We start from the raw sequence: 22085 nt of genomic DNA on the forward strand, positions 1-22085 counted from the left end.
GACACTGCTGTATACTCTGTAGGGCACATCCGTTCTCACACTTTGGTAAATTGTAGTCTATCAGAGGCAAAAAGCTATGCCTACAAATCGAGGCAAAAATGATTTCTAAACATATGTCTTCAAGAGGAGAGGTGTAAATAAAAGAACATGGAAGTGATGAGAGGGAAAGATCACTGTTGAGGAAAGGCACCAGGAAGAAAAATATGGGGAAGTCTTGTCTTTAGGAAGACACAGGATATGTTACGAGATAATTGGACAGTCTACCTTGATTGATTATTGATGAAAGACAAACCTGGATCTGTGGATGACTGGTCATGGGTGTTAGTGGGCAAGGCCTGTACTTTATATAGAGTATGTAGTGAGGAGCCATCAGACTCTCAAATGGGTAGGGAGAACATGAGTGGTGCTATGCTTCATGAAGACTGATGCAAGGACAGTTTTCAACCTGGATAGGAGATTGCATACTGGAAGATGATTTAGCAGTCTTGGGTGATAATCCATGTGAGTTTATGTAATGAGAGTTAGGGGAATGACAGAGGATGTAGAGAGGAAAACATGAAAGTTGATAGATCTTCTCAGCTGAGGGACTTTGAAAGTAGGTCAGACAACTCTGAAGCTTCAGGATTGTAATGCTGGCAGGATAGTAGTGGCTTCGACATGGCAGCCAGGAGAATGAGTAGATTTGATGAGAAGATAATTATGAATTCAGCTATAAATAAAAGAACCAGAGGATATTCAAGTGAAGGCAGTTTTTTTCTTTGTCTTATTAAGCTGTAACTGATACACAGTATGGTATAAGTCTAAGGTATATACAGCACAAGAATTGGATTCACAGCACAAGGATTGGATTCACATATATATTTTTCAAAATGATTACCACAATAAGTGTAGTTGATTCCAACCATCTCATATAGATACAAGAAGAAAAAAGAGGAAAAAAATGTTTGAAGGTAGTTTTTAAATGATAGTGAAGTTGAGAACAGCAGAGATGTGGATTTAGGGGTATTCACATATATCCAATACTTGAAGCGAGGGGAACAAGGGAGAAGAATGTAGGAATAAAGAACAAGAGAATCAAGGACAAAATAAACGAGAAAAGAAGGCAGAAAAGAAGCAATCTTTAATCAAATGGAGTTTGGTGTTTCTGAAAATAAATTTGATGGGAGGGGGAATAGAAAGGGGGGGGAGAGAAAGGAACCTGGCAGAATGTTCAGTTTCTGCAAGATGATTATTTTATGTCTTACCCCTTTTCTTTTTCAATCATCTAAAGCCATCCCTACACCTGCCCGCCTGCCCACCCCCCGCCCCCGCGAACAACTGCAGTATATCCCTACCATCAAGTCTACAAATCTTTTGACATTTGGCCCAATTTCTCTTTCCTTTATAAGTGGTACATTTTCTCCTCTTCTACCAAAAGTCATTTCTTCTACTTGTGATTTAAATCCCTTTCTTACTTCCCCTCCCTCTTGTCCATTATCCAATGCTTTATTATTCCCAATATGTATGAACAAGCTCCATTGGAACATTTTTAAAAAGCAAAGCAAAGATTCTTGTTGTATCCCTTTCCATTTGCAGCCCTAATTCCCTGATTCCTTCATAGCAACTCTTCTTGAGAACATTGTCTACAAGTTAACTCTGATTTCTTGTTCAATATACTCTCATCTGGCCTCCACCTGCACATGCCACTGAAAACTACTAATCAATGTTGTCAACAGCCTCCATATTGCCAGACCAAATCAATATTCCTTGGATATCATCCTAATCCAACTTTTAGCAGTTTTCAACATAGTTGGTCAGGCTCAACTTCTTGACAAAAGAACTCTCCTATTGGAGTCTAACTTCAATTGCCTGATCTACCACCTACTTTTCTTTTTTCCTTTTTTTTTTTTTAACTCCTACTTATTATTTTTTAAATTTTAATTCCAGTGTAGTGATTCAACAATTTTTTTAAGATTTTATTTATTCATGAGAGACACAGAGAGAAAGAAAGGCAGAGACACAGGCAGAGGGAGAATCAGGCTCCATTCAGGGAGACTGATGTGGGACTCGATCCCGGGACCCCAGGATTATGCTCTGGGCTGAAGGCAGGCGCTAAACCGCTGAGCCACCCAGGGATTCCCTGATTCAACAATTCTATACATGATTCAGTGCTCTTCATGATAAGTATACTCTTAATCCCCATCACCCATTTCACCCATCCCCCCACCAACGTCCCCTCTGGTAACTATTCATTTGTTCTCTGTAGTGAAGAATCTGTTTTTTGGGCTGTCTCTTTTTTTTTATCCTTTGTTTGCTGTTTTGTTTCTTAAATTCCACTTATGAGTGAGATCACATGGTATTTGTCTTCCTCTGACTTCTTTTGCTCAGCATTATATTCTTTTGCTCTATTCATGCTGCAAATAGCAAGACTTTGTTCTTTTTTAATGGTTGAATAATATTCCATTGTATATACATACTACACCTCCATTATCCATTCATTTGTTGATGTGCAGTTGGGCTGCTCTCATAATTTAGCTATTGTAAATAATGCTGCAGTAAACATAGGAGTGCATATATCCTTTCAAATGAGTGTGTTCATATTCTTTGGGTAAATGCCCAGTAGTGTGATTACTGGATTATAGCAGTTCTATTTTTAATTTTGGGGGGGGAACCTGAATATTATCGTTAACAGTGGCTATACCAGTTTGCATTCCCACAAACAATGTATGATGTTTTTTTTTTTTCTCCACATTGTTGTCAACGCTATTTCTTGAGTTCTTTATTTTAGCCATTCTGACAGGTGTGAGGTGATAGCTTATTGTAGTTTTGATTTGCCCTTCCCTGATAATGAGTGATTTTGAGCATCTTTTCATGTGTCTGCTGGCCATCTGTAGGTGGTCTTTGGAGAAATGTCTGTTCATGTCTTCTGCCCATATTTTATTTGGATTATCTGGTTTTTGGGTGTTGAGTTTTATAAGTTCTTTATAGATTTTGGATACAACCCTTGATGGGATATGTCATTTGCAAATATATTCTCCCATTCTTGATTGGACCAGATTCTTAGTTTTGTTATTTCCTTTGCTGTGAAGAAGGTTTGATGTAGTCAAAGCTACATTTTGATGTAGTCCCAATAGTTTATTTTTACTTTTGTTTCCCTTGCCTCAGGAGACACACCTAAAAAGATGTTGCTACAGCCACTGTCAGAGAAATTTCTTTCTGTCCTTTCCTCTAGAATTTTTCTGATTTCAGGTCTCACATTTAGGTCCTTAATCCATTTTGAGTGTAATTTTGTGTATGGTATAAGAAAGTGGTACAGTTTCATCCTTTTACATGTAGCTGTCCAGTTTTCCCAACACTATCTGTTGAAGAGTTTGTCTTTTCCCATTGCATAATCTTGTATCTCTCATTGAAGATTTATTGACCATATAACTCTGGGTTTGTTTCTGGGCTCTCTATTCTGCTCTGTTGATCAGTGTCTATTTTTGTGCCAGTATCATACTGTTTTGATTATTACAGCTTTGTAATATAACTTAAAGTCTGGAATTGTGATACCTCCAGCTTTTTTTTTTTTTCAAGATTGCTTTGGCTGTTTGGATCTTTTCTGATTCTTTTCTGATTTTAGGATTGTTCAAGGTCTGTGAAATATGCTCTTGATATTTGATAGAAATTGCATTAAATCTGTGGATTGCATTTGGTAGTACAGACATTTTAACCATATTCTTCCAATCCATGAGCATGGAATGTCTTTCCATTTATTTGTGTCCTCTTCAATTTCTTTTGTCAGTGTTTTATAGTTTTCAGAGTATAAGTCTTTTACCTCTTTGGTTAAGTTTATTCCTAGGTATTTTATTATTTTTGGTAGAATTGTAAGTGGGATTGTTTCCTTAATTTCTCTGCTGTTTCACTATTCATGTATAGAAATATTATGTATCTCTGTACATTGATTTTTGTATCCTATGGCTTTATTGAATGTACTTACCAGTTCTAGTAGTTTTTTGGTGTAGTCTTTAGGATTTTCTATACCTAGTATCATGTCCTCTGCAAATAGTTAAAGTTTTACTTCTTCCTTACCAATTTGGATGCCTTTTATTCAATTTTCTTGTCTGAGTGCTATGGCTAGGACTTCCAGTATTATGTTAAATAAAAGTGGTGGGAGTGGACACTCTTTCTTGTTTCTGACCTTTGGGGAAAAACAGGTATTTTCCCCTTTGACTATGATGTAAACTGTGGGTTTTTCATATAAGGTTTTATTACGTTGAAGTATGCTCTCTCTAAACCTACTTAGTTGAGGGTCTTTATTATGATTGGGTGTTGTACTTTGATAAATGCTTTTTCTGCATCTATTGAAATGATCTTATGGTTTTTATCCTTTCTCTTATTGATGTGATGTATCATGTTGATTGACTTGTGAATATTCAAACACCCTTGCATCCTGGAAATAAATCCTAGTTGATGGTGGTGAATGGTTTTTTACACGTATTGTAGGATTCGGTTTGCCAATATTTTGTTGAGGATTTTTGCATCTATGTTCATCAGAGATACTGGCTTGCAGTTCTCTTTTTTTGTGGTGTCTTTATCCAGCTTTGGTATCAGAGTAATTCTGGCTTCATAGAATGAATTTGAAAGTTTTCTTTCCTCTTCTATTTTTGGAACAGTTTGAGAAGAATAGATATAAATTCTTTAAAGTTTGGTAGAATTCACCCGTGAAGCCATCTGGTCCTGGACTTTTGTTCATTGCTGGTAATCGATCTGGTCATGTTTTCTATTTTTTTCCTGCTTCAGTTTTAGTAGGTTATATGGTTCTAAGAATTTATCTATTTTTTTCTAGGTTGTCCAATTTTTTTGCATATTATTTTGCATAATATTCTTACAATCCTTTGCATTTCTGTGGTGTCTGTTGTTATTTCTCCTTTTGCATTTGTGATTTTGAGTCCTCCCTTGTTTGTTTTGTTTTGGTTTGGTTTGTTGGCGAAACTGATTAAAGGTTGATTAATTGTGTTGATCTTTTCAAAGAACCAGCTCCTGGTGTCATCGATCTGTTCTATTGTTTCTTTAGTTTCTATAATAGAAACTAAATCATTTCTTTCTGGTCTAACCCTTATTATTTCCTTCCTTCTGCTGTTTTGGGGTTTTGTTTGTTCTTTTTCTAGCTCCTTTAAGTGTAAGATTAGGTTGTTTATTTTAAACAAGATTTTTCTTGTTTCTTGAAATAGGCCTGCATTGCTTTAAACTTCCCTCTTAGGACTGCTGCTGGTACATTCCAAAGATTTTGTACCATTGTGTTTTAATTTTTATTTTTCTCTATGTACTTTTAAATTTCCTCTTTGATTTCTGGTCAACTCATTCATTGTTTAGTAGCATGTTATTTAACCTCCTTGTGTTTGTGGTCTTTCCAGACTTTTTCTTGTGATTGACCTCCAGTTTTATAGTGTTGTGGTCAGGAAAGATGCATGGCATGCCTTCGCTCTTTTTGAAAGTGTTGAGACTTGTTTTCTGTCTTAATATGTGATCTATTCTGGAGAACGTTCTCTATGCACATGAAAAGAATGTGTATTCTATTTTTTTAGGATGGAATGTTCTGAATATATCTGTTAAATCCATCTGGTCTAGTGTATCATTCAAAGTCACTGTTTCCTTTTTGATTTTCTGTTTGGATGATCAGTTTATTGATGTAAATGGGGTGTTAAAGTCCCTTACTATTATTATATTATTATCAATTATTTCCTTTATGTTTGTTATTAGCTGTTTTATATATTTGGGTGCCCTCATGTTGGGTGCATCAATATTTACAATTGTTATATCTTGTTGGATTGTCCCCTTTATTATTATATAGTGTTCTTTGTCTCTTGTTACAATCTTTGTTTTAAGGACTATTTGATAAAAGTATTGCTACCCCAGCTTTCTTCTGACATTTGTATGCATAACAAATGTTTCTCCATCCTTTCACTTTCAATATGCGTGTGTCTTTAAATATTTTATTTATTTATTTAGAGACAGTATGTGTGAGAGAGTGCAGCAGGAGGGGCAAAGGGAGAGGGAGAGAGAATTTCAAGCAGACTCTCTGAGGAGTGGGAAGTCTGATACATGGCTTGATCCTAGGATCTTGAGATATGACCAAAGCCAAAATCAAGAGTTGGCTGCTTAACCAACTCAGCCACCCAGGTACCCCTGCATGTGTCTTTAGATCTGAAATGAGTCTCTTGTAGACAGCATATAGATGGGTTTGCTTTTTTATACATTCCATCACCCTATGTCTTTTGATTGGACTGTTAAGTCCATTTACATTCAAATAACTATTGATAAGTACATATTTCTGCTTCCTAGTTTTCTAGCCACTCCTGTTCAGTATCCCTCAGGAGTTTTTCTTCCTCCAATCCCCTCTATAAATTGGGCTCTATCTTTTGTTTCTTCTTAGTGATTTCAACCATTCCCATGACATTAAGTATTCTAAAATGCTGGCAACTCCCAAATCAGTATCTCCAGCCCAGGCATTTCCTTCAAATTCAACATTCCTTTGCCTATCTGATGTGTCAAGTCTCCATGAATATCTGATAGTAATGTATTGAAATAGAACTAAACTTTTAATTTTTATATTCCTGCTTTCCCCTCCCATCAAAAAAAAAATTCAATCTATATTTTTTTTCCCACTTCAGTAAATGGTATCACCATCCACCTAGTTATTCTAAATAACATGACCTGAGTAATATTCTAAGTTTCTCACTCTCCTTCCCTCCCCAATCCAACCCATTATCTTGTCCTCTCATTTGCTCTTCACAAAAATATGTCTAATCCATTCCCTTCTCTCCATGTCCTCTGCTACTCCATTAGCTCACAAACTACCATCATCTCTTACCTACATTATTGCTACAGCTGCCAACTGGTCTTTCCACTTCTACTCTTGCCTTCTTTAATCGATTCTCTGCTTATCAGTTGCAATAAACCTAGAAATATATTGGACCATGTTGTTTGCTGCTTAAATCAGTTCAATATCTTCCAATTACTTTTCAATCAAATCCAAATTCCTTAAAATAGCTTAAAAGGCCTGTCCTGATCTGGCTTCAGCCTCCTTCCCCAGACTAATCTTGCTCTGTTCTCTGCCTCACCTTTTAAGTTCCAGCCAAAATGGTCTCCTTTCATTTACTCCAAAACCCTACTGCAGGGTCTTCACACAGGTTATCTTCAGCCTGAAACACTCCTTCCACATCCCTCACACTCCTCAGTTTCCCTGAGTGGCTTCCTCACATTCTTCATAGTTCAGTTTAAATGTCATGTTTTCAGAGTATCCTTTGTGAGTCCTCACCTGTCACTAATACCCTATAACAATCTATCATTAAGCAAATCTGGTTCATTTGTAATGTTCATCACAAGTTGTAAATGCACATTTGTTTGCTTGCTTATGTTTAACCTCCTCCACTAGATTGTAAAGTCTCTAAGGTCAGGACCTTGTCTATTCTGTTCAGTACTTGATCACTTAACACCTAGCCAGTGCCTAGAATATAACAGGTGATCAATAATCATTTGTTAAAACTTTATTGGTTACAGATAGCTTCCCAGTTCCTGATTCCAATCCTTCTCTAATTATGCATTCTGTGGGAAAGCTTCCTGAGGTCTTATATTAAAATCCCCCTTGTTTTAATTGTTTGAATAGATTACTGCTCTTATGATTAAATGATCACTAATTGATAAAGTTTTGAAAAAAAATAGGATTATCAGCAATATCAAATGCTACTGAGTGGGTAAGAAGGTTAAGGACTACACAAAAAGTCATTGGATCTGAACACAAGTAATTTCAAACCAACAGGATCTATAAAATATGGCTCTGTGGGAGCCAGGTTATAGTTGGGTTCATGAAAAGATTGAGAAGTAAAATATGATTGATGTAAAATGTTCTTTTTGAGAAATTTGACAGTAAAAATAAAGCAAGGATGAAAATGGGATCTTGGGGTTCAACAGAGACCAAGAAGGCATGTATTGGTTTAGTTTAAAAAGAATAGGGGGGCAGCCTGGGTGGCTCAGCGGTTTAGTGCCGCCTTCAGCCTGAAGATCCTGAGAGACCCAGGATCGAGTCCCACGTCAGGCTCCCTGCATGGAGCCTGCTTCTCCCTCTGCCTGTGTCTCTGCCTCTCTCTGTGTCTCTCAGGAATAAATAAATAAAATCTTAAAAAAAAAATAGGGAAGACATGTCTTTTGATACACCTATAAGCCAAAGAGGCCAAAGGAGAAAAAAAAATGAAAAAGCAAAGTCTGAAAGAGGAGGAGGATTCATAGATTTAGCTTTCATGAGGCAGTAGAGAATTTGATCAGGAGCACAAGTTTCACAAAAAGGGACAATGACACCCCCCCTCTGCCATTACAGGAGATAGGAGAGTGGAGGTAAAAAAACATTTTACATAGCACAATGGGAGGTTGAGTGTGGCCACTTCAGGAGGCAGCAAAGTCATCTACAACTGGTTGTCAGGGGGAGGGTCAGAGTCTCTAGAAATGCTTCTCTGGACCACACCTCCCTCTCTCTATTCCATCATCTCCTTGCCCAATACTATAGATGCTGTCCACTGCCACTGTAGTAGAGACTCATTGCTACCGAAGGCCACAGTGATTGATGGGAATGCGCCTTATTCCTTAGGTGGGATGGAATAGGAAGAAGCCCGCAGTCACTGAGGAAAAGTGAGATATGGGGGGTTTGAAGAGCTCTGACATCATGAGGAATAGGACAAGGACACAGAACTGTATTTTTCAAATATGTAAATCATGAGGTGTAGCTGAGGTCTTTGCTGTTAAATTATAGATTTTAGCCTGCCTTCCTGAAAAGTCTAATTTTGCATGTCTGGGAGCTAGAAGGGTAGGACTATAAAATTTTTAACAACTTCCCCAGGTGATCATTATGATCAGGCAAATCTGGGAGACAATGGATTAGAAATAAATAAAAGTTCACCAAATTTAATTCCAAGCCCCAAATATTTTTTCACTTTTTAGCCAAACACAAAAATGTTGATAACTAACATGTGTTCATGGAAATTACCCAAAGAAAACAGTTTTCAAAGAATAAGTATCTAATTCTATGGTTCAAAAAAAAAATCTCCACTGATCTTTATAATGTAAGACTAGTTTAGAGATTTTTTAAAACAGGGAATTTCAAAGAGGAATAGGTATATGACTGGCTAATATTCTTTATAATATAATAATGAGTCAGATATTTTAAAGCCTGTTCTGCTTCTAGTTTGCTTGGCTCCCAGATTAATGAACAAACTTAATACAATCTAAGAATGTAACTTGATTTCATCCATTCCCAGCATTCTTAAAGGGAATCTTTAGCACACCAGATTCAGGTCCTTTAAAATATTTTTCCATTCCCTCCCAGAAAGGGTGATTTGTATTGATATACAACAGTCAGGCCCCAGGCCTCTTTCTGGGACCCCAGGGCCCCACTAATTTGTACCAGTTCTCTTCTATTCTAGTTGGCCCCGACCATCAGGTATAAATTAGTGCTAAATCAATATTAGCTGATACTTCCCCAGGTGTGGGAAGTGCAGAAACCTGATCACATGAGCAAACATAGCCCTTCCTGGCTACATTTAAAATAAAGTGGTTATTATTATACTATACAGGGAAAACGCTTTTTTTTTTTTTTTTTTTTAAAAAAAAGCAAATCTCATGCCACCTTATTTTGCATCAACTTAATATACTGGTATCTATAGTCAGAATCAATTTTTAGTTATTAGTTTCCCTGCCATCCTTTACACTTTCTTCATTTTTCCAGGGAGACTTCTCCTGCCCTTCCCCTTCTTCCCTCTGGCCATGTCATAAGCCCCACACAATTTTTCATTTCTAGTACTACTTATGGGTTGACTAGATGAGCCAAAGGGGACTTAGTTTTTATACATGCTTTAATCGCTCACCTTAGGCAGAGCAGTGTCTTAAAAAGATTTCAGGTTTGCCACAGCATCATTACTCAACAAGGTATTTATTTAAGTGTCACTTAATAACACAAAAATAAACAAGGGACTCAAACATGTTATTGAGGAATGAAGCGTTAGCCGCCCACTGTTTTTACTCAAGGGCTAGTCTCATTTCATTTGTTCTTAGAAGACTGCTAAGTTTTATTTAAAGAAAATCTAAGAAAATCAGACAGAATGCAAGTATTATGAGTCAGGTCTAAGCTACCTCTACCTCTGAAAGGATTAGTTGCTTTGTTAATTTTCAATGACAAAGAATAGTGTCATTTCTCACAACACTTCCAAGTCATAGCTACTCATAGCATAGATATGCCTTCAACAAATTCAGAAATACTAAAAACATATATGTTCAGTATTTAGTCATAGATGAAAGCAGAAACCATTGTCCATATTTCCAATGAAATAGTGTGACTTTTATTTTTTCCCCCTGCTATATAGCCTGAGTTTTATAGAAATCTCATAGTATTTTTAAAGCATATTCATATCTGTGATCTTTTTGTATGCAACCATTCTGTGAACCATTGTCCATTTTACAGATAAGGAAATTGAGGCTTGCTTAGAAACTGAGGCAAGCTTCCGCTGGGCTCACAGTTAACGCATGAGGGATTCAGAACTGGAAATGAAGTCTCCTGACTCTAGGCCCAGTGTTTCTCCCTCATTATAAAAATTGCTTTTATAATCATTGTCAAGAATATGATCACTCGGTAATAAAGAAGCTTGGTTTTTTTCCACCTTTAGGCTTTGAAGAACCTTTGAGCTAATAGTGTATGTGAGAGAGGACATTTACTGCCTGAGAGATTGATAATGTACAATCCAGGCAACCTGATGATGCACCCAGATAGAAGGGCCTGTCTAAAGGTCCTAATGTACTTTAAACATACAAAGTTTCAGGAACCCCGGGTGGTGCAGCGGTTTGGCGCCGCCTGCAGCCTGGGGTGTGATCCTGGGGACCCGAGATCGAGTCCCACATTGGGCTCCCTGCATGGAGCCTGCTTCTCCCTCTGCCTGTGTCTCTGCCTCTCTCTCTCTCTCTCTCTCTCTGTGTGTGTCTATGAATAAGTAAATAAAATCTTAAAAAAAAAAACATACAAAGTTTCTGATAGGAAGGTGGGGTGTGGTAGTTATATATCTTGGTTTTGGTTTATCTTCTTCATGTCCTCACCCTCACAGATAGATGTCTTTCAAGCATTGGTAATTACAGCTTTTAGAGCCAAAGCCTACAAATTCATAATCCACACAGATGACACACTAAAATCTACTCAAACATAGAAGACTGGAGAAAATTTCAGTGCTACTGGACTCACATGAAAAGAAACCTGCTTACAAAAGAGGTACCCATTATTTCTATGTCACTGCTATCCTCTGCCACATTGATGTGTAATGGTTGTATTAACTATGGGGTATGTATTAACTCATTATCTATGGGATATGTATTAACTCATTTGCCTCTAAATTTTACCAATTTATTTTTTTTCACCAGTAATTTAAAAATAGACTAAAGTACATGTGTAGATGACAAGACCATTTGATTAAAACCAAATACTCTGATATTGGAAAACAGGTCCAAGTCAATGAACCCAACTTGAAACAATGATGGAACTGCTTCAAGTGAGATGACGAATCAGTGTGTGTATAGCACAAGGAAGCAGTGGTTACGGCCTTATAAGTGGAACCTGAGTTAATTACATCATAACTTCTGAAGAATTCAGCAAGTTCTTGTGAGTGTGGCAACAAATGTAACAATATAGAAGGTACAGGGGAATTCCTTACCATCTGCATTACTAGCCAGACCAATGGTGATATATCCTAATTTGAAAGTCGCAAAATTTAGGAGTCTGAATGTGTAAAGAATTACAAAAGAAGAGTTTAGAAAAAGTCAAATGAATTAGTTTGGTTTGGAGAAGCAGTTCAGAGGATTTAGTAAGGGTCTTCAGGTATATTTAGTGCCATAAATATTGATGTGTGGGTATTTTTTCATTGTAGAAAGAACACAAGGAAATGTTACAGATTTAGTAAAACAAAAAGAATTGGCATATGTTCAACACTTAAGCTTTGCTGGACAATCTCTATATTATCTCATGGAATTCTTGCAGAAACCTCATGATGGAATCATTATAGAAACTGAAAATGAGAGCAAGTAATAAAGTCAGTGTCCAAGATCAAAGTCCTTTATCTGATATTTGGTCCCAGGGTCTGTTTACCTCCAAAGTTTATGCTTTTGACACCAACTCTGTAATAATACATTGGAAGGGGTTATGGAATTTGCTTCCCTCATTAAATTCAAGAATAGTTTCTAGAGACCTGTATCTGGGATAGTGATATATTTCTCTCCAGGAATAGGAAGATGGGCTAAATTCCTCTGAGGTTGCCTTCAACTCTGTACTTTTAGATTAAAATTTAGATCAAGAAAGATTTAGCTCAAGGCTTTTACTGGGCATATTGTTATTATTTTTTAATCATCAAAGATCTGATACCTAAAACTTGAATAAGACTAAGTATTTAAAGTTTTCTCCACCTATTTAAATGTCTGACAATAAAGAATTGGTCCAATAATTAGAGTATAATCATACAACAGAATTCTGTGTTATGGTTAAAATTATGTGGAAGAAATTTTAATGATGTAAGAAAATGTTTTGATATATGATCAAATAAATTGTAAAAATCAGAAAAACCAAACCAAGCTACAAAGTATGTTTCCAATTGAATTTAAATGTATATATTTACATATGCATGGATAAAAACAAATGGGAGAATATATATAAAATGTTAACAGTGGTTTCCTATGGGAAATGGGATAACAACTTTTATTTTTATCTCTGGGTCTCACATTTTTCTAGAATAAATGAGCCTTACATATATTACTAGAAAGAACGGCTTACACACCACAGCTTTCTGAAAACTTTTAAAAACTTAGAAATAAAATAACATATTATGAATGCAATTATGTGTAGGATAAGGGCAAATTATTAAATAGCATTAAGCCCCTTGGTGACAGCAAACTGTCAGTATACCCATCATTGGAAATAAAATCGGCCCTACATGTAATTTCTTATTATGCTGAAATTATTATTTATAACCACCAGGGTTCTTTTAGCCCCTTCCTAAAAACCTGTACTCAGAAGGCACACAGAAAATACATAGCTAAGCATATGGTACTGTGTGTGTAAAATGGAGATTATAATCACACCTAGCTTACAGGGTTCTCAAAAGATTTAAATAAAATAACTTCTAAAGTGCCTAGCAGAGTATGTAGCACATGGTAAAAACTGAATAAATATTAGCTATCTCAGTGGTTATGTTTTTACTGATAGGCTAAAGAACAGAATAATTTTAGAGAGGAAGATGGTGGATGATCTTAGAAGTTCATATCAGCCACCTGGCATACTATACATGTTTCATTTTAAAATAGCCTTACAATTAATGTAGGTGGTGTCCAAAGGAATCTGTGGCACACTGTAATTATATAGTACATTTCATTTACCACACTTGTCAAGGTTTAATGAGTAATGAAAACAGGAAATGAAGCTATGATATAATTAAATTTTTCTTTCATCATTTTGCTTGTATTTATATTACTAAAAATGATTGAAATATTAAGAAAATATTACCACCTTATAATTACATTTTTATTTGCTTGCATTTAAAATTATTTATGATTTAAAAATAACTCTGAGGGATCCCTGGGTGGCGCAGCGGTTTGGTGCCTGTCTTTGGCCCAGGGCGCGATCCTGGAGACCCGGGATCGAATCCCACATCGGGCTCCCAGTGCATGGAGCCTGCTCCTCCCTCTGCCTGTGTCTCTGCCTCTCTCTCTCTCTGTGTGACTATCATAAATAAATAAAAATTTAAAAAATAAAAAAATAAAAAAAATAAAAATAAAAATAACTCTGAATTTAGATACATCCTATACTATATAAATACAAACAAAAAATACCTGTAAAATTCTTCTTTGAAAATGCTATCATCCATTTGGAGACTGTCTTTGTTCAAACTGCCATAACAAAAATGCCATAAACAAAAACACCAAAGACTCCATTTATTATTGTTCTCTCACACTTCCATAGGTTGGGAAGTCTAAAATCTGGTGAGGATCTGCTTCCTGGTTCATAGAAAGCTATCTTCTCACTGTGTCGTCATGTGGGGGAAGGGGCAAAAGAGCTCTCTGGAGTCCCTTTCATAAGGGTAGTAAGCATACTTAAGAGAGCTCCACCCTCATAACCTAATCACCTTCAAAGACCCTGCTTCTTTTTTTTTTATATCTTATTTAAATCCAATTAATTAACAGTATATCATTAGTTTTGGATGTAGAGTTCAATGATTCATCAGTTGCATATAACACCCAGTGCTTATCACATCACATGCCCTCCTTAATGCCCATCATCCCGTTAGCCTATCCCCCTACCCACCTCTAGCAACCCTCAGTTTGTTTCCTGTAGTTAAGAGTCTCTGATGGTTTGCCTCCCTCTCTGATTTCAACTTATTTTATTTTTCCTTCTCTTCCCCTATGATCCTTTGTTTTGTTTTTAATTTCACATATGAGTGAAACCATATGATATCTTTATGATTGACTTATTTCACTTAGCATAATACTCTCCAGTTCCATCCACATCATTGCAAATGCTAAGACTTCATCTTTTTTGATGGCCGAGTAATCGAGTAATATTCCCATTGTGTGTGCATATATATATATGTATATAAGTGTGTGTGTGTGTGTGTATATATATATGTATATGTATATGTATTTGTATCCTACTTCTCCTTTATCCATTCATCTGTTAATGGATGTCTGGGCTCTTTCCATAGTTTGGGTATTGTGGATATTGCTGCTATAAGCATTGGGGTACAGGTGCCCCTTTAGATCACAATTATTTGTATTCTTTGGATAAATACACAATAGTGCAATTGCTGGATCATAGGGTAGCTCTATTTTTAACTTTTTGAGGAATTTCCTCCATACTGTTTTCCAGAGCGGCCATACTAGCTTACATTTCTACCAACAGTGTAAGAGAGTTCCCCTTTCTCCATATTCTTGCCAATATTTGTTTTTTCCTGATTTGTTCATTTTAGCCATTCTGACAGGTGTGAAGTAGTATCTCATTGTGGTTTTGGTTTGTATTTCCCAGATGCCAAGTGATATCGAACATTTTTTCATGTGTCTGTTGGAAAGGCCCTGCTTCTGAATAACATCACATTGGAAGTTAGGATTTCAGTATATGAATTTTGAGGGAACACATTCATTCTATAGCAGAGGCACACACTTGTTTAAATGTATTTTAATCATCTTCATTAGGCAAAATTGGAATGGTTAAATATCCCACATTTTTTAAGGGAAATCATTTTAGTAGAAGTTAGATTTGTAGAGAGACATTAACCCAGTGATTACAAAATAATATGGCCTGGTCTGGCATCACATTTCAAGATTAAGAATAAAAACCTCAGTAACCTCTTAAGTGAAAGATGCTACAGTTATAACTGATATGAAGTGATAAAGAAATAAAGTGGAATTTTAAACAATTAGACTTGTCTCCCACACTGATTGAAGTATTTATTTGTAAATACCACCAGAAGTATTTACATAGGGGAGCAAAAATATCCAGATGACTTGGATGCAAATGTTTTTGTTATTTGGAGAATGTGGATGTCTTTTGCCAAATGCAACCATTTCTAAAATACCATCACAGACTAACTCAGCCCTCATTCTCTGACCATCTTCTCTCAAATCCCTTGTATGACTCCCTCCACTACCTTGGTTAATTAATGCCTTCTTGGGTCTACCTTCCCTACAGATTGAGGCTGCTTCTGCTTTTGGAGGGGAAAGTTTGCCCTAGGTGATACATGTCAATCCTTGCTCAGCCTCATCTAGCTTGTTTTCCAGTTAACCGGTTTAGTTTTGGCTCCAGGAGGCAGGAAAAGGAGAGAGAGGGTGAGGAGCCTGAAGGGGTTCGAAATACCATCACTACTCAGTACAGAGCAAGGTAAATTAGTTCCACCAAAGATCACAGATTTTTTTATTTCCCTGTATATTCCCAGTGTGATTTTTTAACTTCATCAAAGTTTTACATTTTAAGCATTTTTATGTTTCTTTCTGTTTCTATCATGTGCTTTAAAGACCATCTATCTTGGGACACCTGGGTGGCTCGGCGGTTGAGCGTCGTCTCTCTTTGGCTCATGGCTGATCCTCAGGTCCAGGGACAGAGAGTCCCACACTGGGCTCTCCACAGGGAGTCTGCTTCTCTCTCTGTGTATGTCTCTGCCTCCCTCTCTGTGTCTCTCATAAATAAATAAATAAAATCTATCTTAAAGCAAGAAAATGAGAATAAGGTAAAAATTCAAAGGAAAAACGATGGGAGCTTATGAAAAGTTAGTTGTTCCCTTACTCTTCCCCCTCAGGGCTAATTCATATTTTACTGAGTAGGAGCTCTACATTTATATTCTGGATAGCAAATTACTCTTTTGGACAAATAGGGCATGTGTCTTTCTCTCCCCCAGGGGAAACTATATTACTGGATTTGGATACAAGGCAGCATCTGCCAACATGGGACAGAATAATTAAAAAGGTGACAGAAATATGAATTTTCATTTCAGAAGAGAATATCTGAAGCAACTGAAAAAAATGTTTGAATCAGTAAAATTAAAGTGTGAAAACTATTGAACTTTGTGTTGGACAGACTTCCCTGGACAGGAAAGAACCCATTTACATGCTGAGGGACAAATCAGTTAAGTGGCCTGAGTCTTCCTTTTTACAACTGTAAAGTCTGGTAATTAAACTGGCCAAACAGAAGATATAATAAACATAAATTGGAATAAATCTGCATTTTCCAAGCCTAATGGATTTTTAAGGATTAAATTAAGTGACTAACTGGAATCTTAAAGATGAAAGAAGTCATGCATGCTTCTTGAAGTGGTCGAACTTAAAATTCTGTTGTCTCTCAGGACAAATTACAAAGAGCTAAGGAGATTCAACATCACATGAATAGCCTCTGCTCTCACTCTGAGACTGTAAAGTCAAGTCTGAAAAAGGAATATTCTCTATAGAAACATAAATGTTCATATTTTAACATTTTGCTTTGATTTCAATCCAAATATAAATAAATGAATTAAATGTCAAAAATGTCTATTCTAATTTAAACTTCTCTGTACATAACCTAATGTGTAGTGTGTGCTAAAAATCTGTTCATGCTATGTGACTGAATATTCTCTATGCAATGTGTAGGTGTTAAGTAAATGCTATAGTTCATTTGTTATAAACTACTTTTTCCCATTTTAACCTTTTTTAATTGTACATAGAATTTGAAACAATGGCGTGCCATAATTTAATTGGCAGCATCTTTCTTCTTAGGACCACAAATAGTGATACAACTTACAGTGAATGGTGTCTTATATTTGATGAAGTTAGTTTTCAGTATAGTTTAAAATGCAAAACTCTGTCTAGAGTCATAAGGATCTCAAAGATGTGTTAGTATTTATGACTTATTTTAAGAGTAATCTGGAAATTGCTGAAGAAATGCTCCAGAGAAGGCCTGTGCCTGGGAGCAAAGATGATACACATGGTCAGGAGGAGGTAAGTGAGCAAAGAAAATGAGCCTAATGAAAACACTGGTGATGTTAGAGATCTCTGGTATGCTAGAACCCATGAGAAAGATTAATACTAATACTGAGCAGAATAGTAGGTATGATATGTTTTCTAGGTTTTTATCCAAAATTTGACTATGGAAGATGTCTTCTACTTCTAAAAGATTTAGAACCTCATAAGACTCATAGAAAGTAAGTGTGTTTTTAAAATCTTTAAAGCATTTTTGTCACCCTATTTAGATCATCTTTTTTTCCCCTTCCTCTTTAGAGGATCTTAAAATAGCATCAGTTCTTCCATAAATGTTTCCTAGATCTTAAGGGAATAAAGTGAGCGGTCAGTATTATTGAAGATTAAAGCCAACAATTCACTGTTTTTTTAAAAAAAAAAAAAGAGGTATAGAGATGTAAATAAGGCTGTTAGCGGGCCTGTAAAAGTGGTTACTTTTTTTTTTTTTTAAGATTTTATTTATTTATTCATGAGAGACACACATAGAGAGAGAAAGAGAGAGAGAGAGAGAGAGGCAGAGACACAGACAGAGGAGAAGCAGGCTCCATGCAGGAAGCCCGATGTGGGACTCGATCTCGTGACTCCAGGATCACGCCCTGCCCGAAGGCAGGCGCCAAACCACTGAGCCACACAGGGATCCCCAAAAGTGGTTACTTTTGAATGAAAACTCTCCTTATTTCCCCTTATCAATATCTTTAAACTTTGCCACAGTAAGTGTATTTGTAGTGGTTTTTTTAAGCAGTAAAGTTTTTTCTTTTTTATAATTAAACAATGGATACTCTAAAGTACAGCTGAAATCTTCAAGGGTGCATTTTCAAGGATACATTTGCTGAATAATTTCATCCAAAAAAGTTACAGGCGCCATCCAGTCCAGTCACAAAGTCCAAGTTAGTAATTCACCATGAAAAAAAAAAAAAGATGACTCGAATAAAAATCAGAGAAATGAAAGAGGAGATGCTGTAATTATTGCCACAGAAGCAGAAAGGACTGTAAGAGACTATAAACAATTTTATGCCAACCTAGAATAAATGGATTGGGCAACCTAGAATAAATGGATAAACTTTTAGAAATGTACAACCTACCAAGACTAAATAATGACAAAAACCAAAGATCTGAACACAGACCAATTACTAGTAATGAGATTGAATTAGTAATCAAATTCCAACAAACAAAAGTCCAGGAGTAAATAGTTTCACTGGTGGATTCTACTAAACACTCAAAGAGGAATTAATACCAATTCTTCTCCAACTCTTCCAAAAAATAGAAGAGTGGTAAGAACTCTTCCAAACACACTTTACAAGGCCAACATTACCCTGATACTAAAGCCAGACAAGGATGCCACACACACACAAACACATAAGCCAATGTCCTTGATGAATTTAGATGTGAAAATCCTCAACAAAATATTAGCAAACTGAATTCAACAATACATTAAAAAGATCCTACACCATGATCAAATAGGATTTATTCCAGGGATGCAAGGATAGTTCAACATCTGCAAATCAATGTAATAAGCCACATTGACAAAGTGAAGGATTAAAATGACATGAATATCTCATTAGATACAAAAAAAAAAAAAGAGGCATTTGACAGATGCCTGGGTGGTGCAGTTAGTTAAGTGTTGGACTCTTAGTTTTGCCTCAGGTCATGATCTCAGGGTTGTGTAATTGAACTCCATTTTGGGCTCCATACTAACTGCAGAGTCTGCTTAAGATTCTCTCTCCATTTCCCTCTGACCCCTGCCCCCCACAACATTCTCTCTCTCAAATAAGTAAATATTTTTAAAAAAGCACTTGACAACATTCAACATTTTTTAATGATAAAAACTTTCAACAAAACAGATATAGAAGGATCATACCTCAACATAAAAAGGCCATATATGACAAGCCCATAACTAAACTCATAATGGTAAAAAGCTGAAAGCTTTTCCTCTAAGATTAGGAATAAGAGAAGGATTCAACTCTCACCACTTTTATTCAACACAGTATTAGAAGTCCAGAACAATTAAATGGCAAGAAAAAGAAATTAAAGAAAAGGAAGAAGTAAAACTGACACTATTTGCAGATGACTTGATACTATATATAGAAAACCCTTTAAAAAGTCCATCAAAACACTGCTGGAATAAACAATTCAGTAAAGTTGCACGATACAAAAATGAATTTGCAAAAATCTGCTGTGTTTCTTCACACTAATAGTAAAGTATCAAGAAGAGAATTTAAGGAAACAATCCCATTTACGACTACATCAGAAAAAAATAAAATACTTAGGAATAAATTTAACAAGGAAAAAAGACCAATACACTGAAACTATATAAGACATTGACTAAAGAGATAGAAGGAAACACAAATAAATGGAAGGATATACCATGCTCATGTAGTAGAAGAATTAGCATTGTTAATATGTCCATACTACCAAAAGCAATCTACAGATCCAATACAATCTCTATTAAAATTCCAATGGCATTTTTCACAGAAATAGAAGGAACAACTCTAAAATTTCTGTGGAACTACCAAAAACCCCAAGTAGCTGAAGCAATCAAGAAAGGAGAACAAAGCTGAATAATTTAAACAGTATGGTATTGGCATAAAAACAGACACATCACTCAATAGAACAGAACAGATTGCCCAGAAATAAACCCATGCATATATAGTCAATTACTTTATAACAAAGGAGCGAAGAACATACAATAGGAAAAGGGCAGTCTCTTTAATAAATGATGTTGGGCAAACTAGACAGCCACATGCAAAAGCATGAAACTGGACCACTATTCCACTATTATGTGGAATCTGTACACCGTACACAAAAATGAGCTCAAAATGGATTAAAGACTTGAACATAAGACTTGAAACCATAAAACTATAAGAAAATATAGGTGATAATCTCCTTAATACAGATCTTGGTGATGAGTTCTTTTTAATCTGATACCACAAAGCAAAAGCAACAAAAGCAAACATAAACAAGTAGGATTACATCAAACTAAAAAAACTTCTGCACTGCAAAGGAAACCATCAACAAAATGAAAGGGCAACCTACCAAACAGGAAAAGTATTTGTGAATTATAAATCTGATAAGGGCCTAATATCCAAAATATACAAAGATTTCAAACAAGTCAATAGCAATAAAAAGAAATCCAGTTTAGAATGGGCAGAAGATCTGAACAGACATTTTCTTCAGAGAAGACCTACAGATAACCAACAGGTATATGAAAAGATGCTCAACCCCACTAATCATCAGGAATGTGCAAATCAAAACCACAATGACATATGACCTCACACCTGATAATGGCTATTACAAAAAGACAAGCAATAACAGATGTTAGAATGTGGAGAAAAGGGAACCTTATGCACTGTTGTGGGTGCAGCCACAAAGGAAAGCAGTATGGGGTTTCCTCAAAAAATTAAAAATAGAACTATCACATAATCAGCAATTCCGCTTCTGGGTATTAAAGAAAACAACACTAATTTGAAGTGATATATATATATGTCCATGTTCATTTCAGCATTATGTACAATAGCTAATATGTGGAAACAGTCTGAGAGTCCACCAATGGATGGATACAGAAATTGTGTTGCATATATGCAATTGGAATATTATTCAGCCAACAAAAAGAATGAAATCTTGCCATTTGCAGTAACATGGATGGTCCCTGAGGGCATTATGCTATATGAAATAAGAAAGACAAATACTGTATGACCTCTCATATATGTGGAATCTGAAACAAACCAAGCTCATAGATAGAACAGATTGGTGGTTGCAGGAACCAGGGGATGGGAAGTGAGAAAGATGGGTAAACTGATTTTTGTTGTTGTTGTTTTTAAACAAAAATATACAGTCACACAGAAGATAGTGAGGGCCCACAGACTGATGCAAAAGGAAGAATTCTGCCCTATAACTTGAGAGATGGCAACTTCTTCATGATTTTATGCATTGACAGTGTAAGTATACATGTACAACCTGCTTTCTCCAGCCAGGCCACAGAAAGAGCAATTCAATTAAAAATTTTAGATAAATTTCTTAATCTTGACTTTTCTTTGTTTTTTTAAGATTTTATTTATTTATTCATGAGAGACAGAGAGAGAGAGAGAGAGAGAGAGAGAGAGAGAATGAGGCAGAGACCCAGGCAGAGGGAGAAGCAGGCTCTATGCAGGAAGCCCGACGTGGGACTCGAACCCAGGTCTCCAGGATCACACCCTGAAGGTGGAGCTAAATCACTGAGCTACCAGGGCTGCCCTTAATCTTGATTTTTCAAAATACAGCACCTGAAGAGTTTTATTTGGAAGCTACTTCAGTCCTTGGAGCATAAACCTCCTTCAGAAGATGTCTTTATCCTACTATAACCAAATTTGTGCCATGTTAAATATATTGATAAGCCATATTTGAAAATAAGTGATGTAATAAATCATCTTTTTTTGCTTAGCTGTTAGCACAGTTCTAGGACACCATGCTTCTTTTACTACACATTGGGTAGAAAATTATATTTCTGCTTTTTATATTACTCAAAAAGTGTCAGCATTATTCAGGTTCTTTGTTTTCTCAAATTGTGTTATTACTACTTTCTGACATACAGTTCTTTC

The 22085-nt window shown here is 36.0% G+C and overlaps 1 long non-coding RNA gene across 4 annotated transcripts in view; it reads left to right on the forward strand.

Moving 5' to 3' along the window:
* LOC140608988 (uncharacterized) overlaps window positions 1-22085 on the forward strand; it is a 103777-nt gene that overhangs the window by 8072 nt on the left and 73620 nt on the right. Inside the window, exons 2-3 of one of the 4 annotated variants that reach the window (XR_012010990.1) lie at window positions 11103-11263; window positions 11494-11650. The exons of 2 other annotated variants lie outside the window; for them this stretch is intronic. This is a non-coding gene — a long non-coding RNA (uncharacterized lncRNA). The remainder of the gene's footprint in view (window positions 1-11102; window positions 11264-11493; window positions 11651-22085) is intronic. One more of the 4 variants, XR_012010991.1, reaches the window with a different exon arrangement.

Source organism: Canis lupus, chromosome 18 (genome assembly GCF_048164855.1).
Source record: "Canis lupus baileyi chromosome 18, mCanLup2.hap1, whole genome shotgun sequence".
Classification (NCBI taxonomy): domain Eukaryota; kingdom Metazoa; phylum Chordata; class Mammalia; order Carnivora; family Canidae; genus Canis; species Canis lupus.